Here is a 10,116-nt window from a genome sequence, read left to right as displayed (position 1 = left end):
AGAAAGGAGCCTCGATTGAGAAAAGCCTCCATAAAATCTGGATGTGGACAAGTTGGTAGGAAATTTTCTTAATTACTGATTGTTGGCCGGAGCCCATTACAGCCGGAGCCACCTCTAGGCTGGTGTTCCTGGGTTCTATAAGAAATCAGACTGAGCAAGCCATGGGAGCAAGCCAGTAAGATGTACCCCTTCATGGCCTCTGCATTATTTCCTGCCTCTAAGTTCCTGCAGTGTTTGAGCTCCTGCCCTCACCGTTATCAATGATGAAATGTTATATGTAACTGTAAGGAAAGTAACCCCTTTTCTTCCAGAGACGCTTTTGGGTATGGTGAGTTTTTTCTTTTTTGTTATTTTTCTTTTTTCACATATACATTTATATTATTACACATATATACAATAAACTACCTACAGCAAGAAGAACTACAAAACAATCAGGAATTATATAAATGTTACATTTATAGTGTTTGGCTATTTGTATTTGGCAACCTTGAAGAAAACGTATTTCCTATTGTGGTGCGTCTAAAACTCTGAATGTAAATCAATACAAAATATCTTATCTTTATCAACTTAAAACATCTATCTAGACCTAAAAACATCTTAATCCCCAAACAACTAAGTTTAATTGTAAAACTAAACTCTCTGGTCTTGAACCCCATCAAAGACTTGAGAAGGAATAAAATTTCTGTGTTTTATCACAGCAACAGTAACCCTAACTAAGAACTGTATGATATGTGAGTGTGAGAATGTGTGTGTGTGTGTGTGTGTGTGTGTGTGTGTGTATGGGTGTGTGTGTGTCATGTTTAGAGTCTGTGTATGATGCGGGTGTGTATATAGTGTGTGATACATGGTGCATGTATTTGTATGTGTAGCATGTATTGTGAATGTGTGACATGTGTGTAGATATAGTGTGCATGTTTATAGATGTATGCAATATGGCTGGTTGCACACGGTGTATGGATGTGCTGTGGCTTTTATGTATGTGCTTCGTGCGTAGATTTGATGATTTACAGAAGCTGTTTGCTACCAGTGGGCTTTGTATCTTCTGCTTTCTTATCATGTTAGAAAAAGAACACAGCACCATTTAAATTAAATCACTATTACCTTAGTTCAAGTTGTGCCAGTTTAGTTTCTAACTGGTCCAATTGTGCCTTGTGCACTGTGCACTCCCACAGTGGTAGGTTAGCCAAATGCTGTCCCTGAGCCCTTAACACCACTGGGTATCAGGTGACATCTCTTTTTTTCTCCCCTAATTTAATAGACTATAATAGATGTTTATTTAAAAGTTTGTTTCTGATTACTGCAGTAATTAAAAACTTTAAATGTAATTTACGCTTCTGAACTCACAGCAATTTAACATTCATGTTTTGAAAAATGAAATCCTATTAGAGCATCTGTTTTATTTATTAATTTACAAATGTATGTCTTTGGCTACTCTTAGGATTTCTGTTTTACTTATTAATTTACAAAGATTCTCTGTAAATTAAAGCTATTAATCTTTGACTGAAAAGACTATTAATCTCTGATCTTCTGTGTGTGTCTTGAGTATGACTTATTTGCTTTGTAATACAATGCTTACTGGCTATAGGAAATTTTAATCTTAAATTTTTCTTGTTACATAAAATCATTATATTTCCCTGCTGTTTTGTTTGTTTGTTTGTGTTATTATTATTATTACATCCGCATTCACAGAAGCTCTTTGAAATCTTTCTTAACTAAGAAACCAAATTTGACCTTTCTTTCTGCTTGTGTTTTCATGGTATGGTATTCCATTTAAGTCTTTAATTTTGCTAAAACCCATTTTCATAGGTGTAAGCTATCCAGTGTAATATTCTTTCAGCAGCAGGCTATTTATCTCCATACCATTTATCAGCTAATTTATTTTTCTCACCCATGTTTAATCATTTCAATTATTACTTCATGTTTCTTAAGCAAAATATTAACTATCTTATACATATCTACTGTATTTCAGAATTTATAGGCATTGTGATTAAAATAACATCTCACCCAAAAGGAAAATTAACAATTCAGCTTAGAAAGAGCCAAATCTTTTACGTCAATCCTGCATGCTTAGAACTGAGAAAGGATTGTATTTCTGAGAGTTCTCCCCTTTTTATTTTATTTTTTTCTGTGTGCACATGTACTTGGAAGTGCATGAGACTATGTGTGCATGTATGTTCACATGTGTGGAATTGATAGGACATCCATCCTCAAGTGACATCACTGTCTTTGGTTTTTGGTTTTTGGTGACATCACTGTCTTTGGTTTTTGGTTTTTGGTGACATCACTGTCTTTGGTTTTTGGTTTTTGAGACGGGGTCTCTGACTTGGCCTGGAGCGCACTGATTCTGCTGAGTTGGCTGAAGAGCACTCTTGTCTCTGTGCCTCCAACTCAGGGTTACAAACACTCAGCATCCCAGCTGGCATTTGTAGTGTGGATTCTGAAGATAAAGTTGGTCCTCGTGCTTGCAAGGCAGGCACTTTTCCAGCGGAACTCTCTCCACCACCTCTTTTCCTTCTTTCTATTACCATATGAGGACATATTATAAAATAGTCTTTTATATTCCTCACCGTTCAGAGTTTTCTGGGAACTGCATATCCATGAGCCAGAAGGCTCTGGCGTGATGAGTGTTAGGCTGAGTTGGAAGGCCATAGCATCCCTTCATGAGGAGTTATTGCCGTTTGACTACTACCCAATTCCACCCAGGCTTCTAGAAGGCCAGGTATCCTGCTTCCTTCCTGAAGCCATTGTCAGAATGCATCCATGTTCTTGTCCCACTTGTAGGGAGCCCACTGCAGACACTCTGACAAGCATCAACACCCATGCTAGGTGCTACCTTAGAGGGAATCATGATCTCCAGAAATGGGCTTTAGTTGGTCATCAAAAGACCTTCTACCCACTCAGATTTTCAATCAAGACTCAGTTCTATCAAACTTTTAGAAATCGACCAAGAAATAAATCTGTGAGACACCAAATCACACAAAGAGAACTCTTCTGTGTGGTGGCACAATAAAATAAAAATATCACTTATGTTCTAAGAGGCTGGAACTCCTGCTGGATCTCAGAGGCAAAGTTAACAGTGCAATTTGAAGCCACTTTAGACAGCTAGGCTACTGTGTACCCAAGTTGTTTGCTTACCTGCCTTTAAGAGAACAAGATAACAACCAGCATTACTTGCTCTGGATTTCACGTGATTTAACTTTTACAGAATAAGCTGATACATAGATGCAACCTTAAATTCTGCATTCTTTCATGCCCTTGACCCAGAATAATGTCCATGTATCTTCTTTTTATAGAAAATAGATTTTTATACAAGATATTCTGATCATGTTTCCCCATTGTCAATCCCTCCCAGATCCTCTCCACTTCCCTATCTACCCAAATTCATAACTTTTCTTTTTCTCTCTAATTAGTTAAAAAAAAAAAAAAGGAAAAAAATAAAAGCAAACTATAATAGGACCAAACAAACAACAGAGAAAAAAGAGCCAATTAAAAAGCACAAGAAACATGTAAATGCACATTTATACATACAGAGGTACAATACAAATAATAAAATCAGAAGCCATTATATATATATATATATATATATATATATATATATATATATATATATATATATATATATATTATATATGCAAATGTATATATGCAAAATATTTGTAAGGTAAAAATATTTAAAAGCCAGACAAAACATTTTGAGGAAAAAAAAAAAAAAACAGAACAAAATCAAAAACACAAGAAACAAAAAACCTCTACAAATACCATTTAGCTCATTTTGTGTGGCCATCTAATACTGGGCACCACAGGGCCTGCCCTTACCTGTGATTTGTATATTCATTGGTGTTAAGAGTTTCATTGAAATCCCTTATCAATTGGGGATATCTTCTGGGTCAGGATTGAGGAATTCTTTCCACCACCCCCCTCTCAGCACTGGGACCCCCATCTGTCTCGGACTTGTGCTACCCTGCGTAACCCCCATAGTTTTGTGAGTTCATATGTGTATCTCTAGAAGGCTTGGTTTCCTTGGAGAGCTCCATCTCCTCAGGTTCCTACCTCCTCTTCTATAGACTTCCCTGAGCCATGATTGCCATGTATAGATTTTTCTGAAAGCAGTAAACACAGAAGTTGAAAGCCACTTCCTAAGATCTACCATAAAAGTTAAACAGCCACCATGTATGGCTATGGGTTAATAAACAGTTGTTCGTTATGTGGGTCAGCTGGGTTCGCTTGGAAAGACTTGACTCTTCTGTAGAATTCTGTTAAGTGTTTCTGTGAAGGATCCTATTCCTTCCCCATGGGATGCTTTCTGTGCTGTTCCATAAATCCAGAGTGAGGCCCTTTGTGAGAAAGAGACACCGAGACATGAAAAAGACAGGGAGCATGAATGAAATGGAGAGTTCAGACCAGAACTCGCTCTTGTAGAACAACTCCAAGGGGGACGTCCTGTCATTGCCTTCTTTGGGGGACGTCCTGTTATTGCCTTCTTTCATGTGGCACCAATATGTTATTGGTGACTTGATGACTCAGAATTAATCACCAATACTTATAAACCATGCACTTCTGCCCTTACTCTTTTAATTGAATATAAACACAAAGTTTTTATTCGATCGCCTCATTTGATCACAACAGTGGGAACAGCTTTTCCTCTTGTAGTTGAAACTTTAATTTCAGACTCATTACAGTGTGTTTTTCTGATCTCTGAGACCAAGCGCACATAGAAATCATTTTCACAACTCATTTCCTGATGTGAACAGAAATTCTATACTCAACTCAGATGTGTTTCACAGGAAGCTTTTTGTTGTTTGTTTTTAAGTTTTGTTGTGTAGATGGCGGCCATATTCTGTGGCACCCTGGTAAATATCAGGATATAGTTTTGTGGGTTCTGAGACTCAAAATCACTTCTTCAGGTTCGGTAGCAAGCTTCTTTATCTGCAAAGCAATCTCACAGTCCATATCCCTTATAATGTCATTATCGTATATTAATTATAATGGGTTTTATGATTATACTTAACTTATTTTTATTTAAAGTTCATGTGTGTGTGTGTGTACGTATGTGTGTGTGTGTGTGTCCACTTCTCAAAGCCAATTCTGAAAATGAAAGCTGAGGCTGCTGTGCACAGATTTCAGTTACACAGTTCAGTATGCGACAGGTCAAGCCGTTCATCACCTCTTCAGAGACACAGAAGCAGAGCGAAAAGAGCAGGCCTTTGAAGCTCAAGCCCACATCACATTCAACTTCTACCTTGCCTGTTACTACCTGAGTAACCCTGAGCCACCCACTTCATCTCATTCAGGCTGTTTAACACGTCAGAAAGACAAAAAGAATAGTAATAGACACTACTCCAATGGCCAATTATAACAGTAAGCAGAATAGCGTGTGAAAAGATTCTTCTTTACATTTAAGGAGCATTTACCAGAACATATCGCACCATGGATACATATAAATACAATAAGACTATCAGTTTGAAATTTTACTGCCATCTATACATTATGTATCATAAATCAAGGAATATGTAACACATTATTCACTGGCTTGTATAATTTCATCTGATGTGCAACATGTTTTGAAATAATCCAAGTAAAATAATATATTGAGGAATTTGAGTGAACACATATTTACAAATAAAAATTACCTCTACCTACAATTTAATTTTTTTGATAAGGAAAATTTCGTTCTATGTGTATGTGTGTGAAAAGGTGGGGTGTTCATGTGACTGCAGATGCATCCAGAGGCCAGAAAGATGTCATCAAATCCCCTGTGGCTGGAGCTACAGGCCATTGTGAACCACCTGACTCAAGTCCTCCAAAACAGCAGCATGTGCTGTTAACTGTTGAACCATTTCCAGCCCTGGTTCCACAATTTCTATGCACTCTCACCAACGATATGCCCCTGTGTATTATATTTCAGTTTAGAAAGATCCTTTTTTTTCTTTTGGTCTGGTTTTCTTGTGCTAAAATACAACCGTTTTGCTTTCCCTGACATTACAGAGAATTGGGATAATGTTTTGTTGTTTGCTTAATCTGGTATCAAAGCACACAATGACCAAAAGCCACAAATTACTATTGCTTTGGATGTGAGAGACTAGCTAGATATTTGCACATCAGTGGAGGGAACATCCTCCTGTCTTCGGCCAATGTGTAAATGAAGCCATTTAGAAATTTTGTCTAGGAGGGCCATTATGACACATTTGTTGTGAGATTGTCCCTCTGTTTTCAGCTAATGTTTTGCTGCTGATGTTCTAAATGGCTAAGAAATTACTTCTCTGAAAGTATGTGATGAGTGAACCCCAGGTGTGAACTATTAGGCTTCCTTCGTCAGTAATCATTTTCGTATGGTAATTGGAGATGTCAAACTCACCCCATGCTTCTTTTTTCCAAATTCACGAAGCTCTGCATGAGGTCTTTTCTGCCAATGCTTTGCCTGCTATTACCTCAAAGACAAGTTCCTTCTGAGAATTTGTCAGTGAGTGTCCTGAGGGACATCCAGCAGGCTCCACAAATTGAATAGACAGAGAGAAGTCCAGTGGTGGGGGAAAATAATTAAATCCCATATTTTAACAACAGAGTCTTTAAAAAGGATTTATTGGCATATATTAATTATAGATAATGTCCTCATTAGCCTTAGTTGACAACTTGATGTGGCCATCTGAGAGCAGAAGGTCCCAAGGAGGGATTGACTCTATCAGGTTGTCCTGTAGCCCTGTCTGGGAGGCACTGCCTTGCTGGTTAATTTGTACAGGATGTCCCGCCTACTGTAGGTGACACCATTCCCTGGGAAGGCAATGCCCGATGTATAAGGAAGCTAGCCAAGCACAAATCTACAAGTGAGCCAGCAAGCCATTTCCCTCCATAGTTTCTGCCTTTGAGTTCCTGCCCTGATTTTCCTTAATGAGAAACTGTGACCTAGACATATAAACCAAGTACACCTTCCTCCTTAGGTGTCTTTGATCAGAGTGTTGTATTGCAGCAACAGAAAAGTGACTAATAGACATGATAATGGGCTTGACTAGGATGCTTTTGTACATATATGCAATGTATTTTGATCACATTCATCATCATTGCTTCTTGTTCTGCACTTCCCAGTTAATCCTTTCACTCAGGCCAGATATTTTTGAGGACATCAGAAAATATCACAGGATGATTGTAAGCCAGCCAAGCACATTAAATCTGCAGATGTTTTCCAATTTTGTTTTCTTCCTTAGGAACACATAAAAGCAATTATTTATGTCCAATTGAAATCACATCTCACTTGACAGCCATGAAATTGTAACTTCTACTAACAGGTACATAATTTGACACCCACATCACAAAAATAATGAATGTTATATGTCTTATTCAGCTGGCTGGTGGGTCAAACAGAATCTACTCAGAGCCTTGGGAAACAGAGCTTTTTGGCTGGGTGATAAATGACAGCTTAAAAAAAAAACTCCTAAATTCTCAGTCATTATTTTGTGACTTACATTTTGTTTCTCTAGACCTTGATGTAGAGGAAATAAATATCATAGATAATGTAGATCAGAGAGGGAGAGATCAGGCAAATTCAGTGATAGGCAGGAAGGAATCTGGAAACGTGACCTCACACGTTCCCATCTGAAGATGCTGCGCAAGACCCCAAACCTCATGTGTTTATCAGTTTTGCTCAGTGGGATGATTATAAAACATTAGCATCTTCTCTAGCTTTGTGCCCACTCTTTTTATCTTTTTGCATAAACTCAACTAATAAATTCTCAGAAAATAGATGAAAAGTTTTCTCCCTTTTAAGGTAAGCAGATAGTAGATAGGTAGATAATAGGAAGGGAAGAAAATAAGGATACCAGGCAAAGAGGAAGGAGAAAAGGAGGAAAGGAGGGAGCCATGGAGTTATGGAAATCAAAGTCATGGAATGCCTTATCTTCTATAATATGGAGTTTGATGAACTGATCTTATAACCCTTACCTGCAAAGACAAAGGGAGATGTTCTACATTCGCTTAGATGAAACAGAAAATATTCCTAAAAGAATCATATCTGTCAGAGAAAAGTAATGACTGTTAGCAAGTTCCACACTCTTAAAGCATTAAAACCAAGAACTACCACACATAACATGTTTATTTTGAATGAGTTTGCCTCCTGGCTGCTTTAGTCATTATCTTAGTCAGTCCTAAAAATGGACATTTTCCCAATCTGCCTTATGAAGGCCAGAGACTTTGGGTGCTGTGTTCTAATGCACACAGAGCAAATAAATAGCAGTGGCAACTCTCATTTTAAGAACTAGAGGTCATCTTCACTGAGTCACACACTGGGAAATGCAGGAGGGAGGGAAGTCTTAGCAAGCTGAATGTTATAATATAGCTTAGTGTAAAGAAGAAAAAAAAAAACCTCGAAAAGCAGACACAATAAAAGCAAAGGAAAAAGTCCGAGAACATTGTTAAGGAGAGAAGATCTTCAGCAAGCTCACTTCTGACCTCACCTTTAAAAATACAGATGTGGGCTTGTGAGCCAGTGTAGCGATAAAGATGAAGGTGTTTGCTTCGAAGCTTGTTCGCCTCAGTTCAATCTCCAGGTTCCACACGGTGAAAGGAAAGAATTAACTCCCAAGAAAAAAAAAAAACTGTTCTCCAACCTTTTGCGTGCCAAGCTGTGAGCACCTCCCTCCACACACACAAATAAATAAATGTGAGAAACAAAATGCTTTTAAAAAGACTCACAGATGTGAGTCCACCCATCTCATTAAAGCCTGCGCTAACTAGACAACAATTACAAAAACATATATGGAGCCTTCTGAAAATGATTGCCTAAGCAGCTGAGCAGCAGGGAGAAAAGATGGTGTTTATATCAACCTCTCTGCTGAAAACATGGTGTCTCTGTTTTAAAATTACTTATATATATGACAGAAGAATAATATGTGGGTATTGATCAACTGCTTTGGATAAAAATAGCTTCTGTAGTCACAGCCATTCTCTAAAACACAAGTCAATTTGTCATGTTGTCACTATTCCTATATTATTTCTTTGTCCATTTCTCACAACTATTGAATGTCATCCGTGAGACTGGATTCTTAAGTAATCATCCTGTCTAACACTCAAAACTCCAATCCTTTTCAAGCATTCATTTTCATGGCTTATCTTCTAACCAGCTGACATTCCACTCTCTGTTTCGTTTTTGAGCTTAAAAAATTAAAATCAATCCAAAAGCTCTTCATATTTGAGATGATTGACCTTGCGTTATGATCAAGTCCCTGAAAGTATACTGTATTTCGCGTCTCATTATCTCTTTTCAGGCATCCCTTTCATCAAGTAGCTAAAGTTTATAGGGGCCTTTCACGTTTCTAAGATACAGAATCCAGTGTATTCTGGCAGTTTTTGATCTTTCTTTTAGAAAATTTTTCATGTATATGTGTGTGTGTGTATGTGTGTATGTACGTATATATGTATGTATGTATGTGTAGGTGTGTATATGTATATGTGTATGTATGTATGTGTGTGTACGTGTGTGTGTGTGTGTGTGTGTGTGTGTGTGTGTGTGTGTGTGCAGTTGCCTTTGAAGGCCAAACAAGGGAGTCACGTTCCTTAGGACTGGAGTCAAATAGTTGTGGTCCTCCTGTGTGGGTGCTAGCAACTGAATTTCAGTCCTCTGGAAGAAAAATAAACATCTTAACCACGGAGCCATCTCTACAGTTCCTTGTGCCTGATTTTTCAAAATTCCTTTGCTGTTTTCAGTTTGGGGTAAAGAGAACCAGTGCTTAAACTTAATGTTGAATATGAATGAGCTCTGGACTATACAAGCTGCCTTTGGATTGTTTATACTTATATGCTGTGTTCATTTCCATTTAATTTAGTTTGCTTTAAGCCATGACTATTATTAATCAAATGAGATGGGCTGACTTTGACCCTATGCTAATCCCCCTGTCTCAGCATCCCCAGTCCTGGGTCACAGTCAAACACTACCACACATAAGCTGTAGTTCATGATTATAAATGTGTAGAGTGTTTGTCAACATTCCTTCTTTTCCAAATTCAATTTTAAAATTCCCACTGGAGCTCACAACCTCCAGTCAAATGTTGCTTATCTCTCTCTCAGTCACACTGGGCTGGCTAATCTTCACTCTCCAATTGACACAGCTAGAAAAGGAACTTTCATGAA

The sequence above is a fragment of the Acomys russatus genome, chromosome 6, assembly GCF_903995435.1.
Source record: "Acomys russatus chromosome 6, mAcoRus1.1, whole genome shotgun sequence".
Taxonomy (NCBI): Eukaryota; Metazoa; Chordata; class Mammalia; order Rodentia; family Muridae; genus Acomys; species Acomys russatus.
This window is presented reverse-complemented; position numbering follows the sequence as displayed.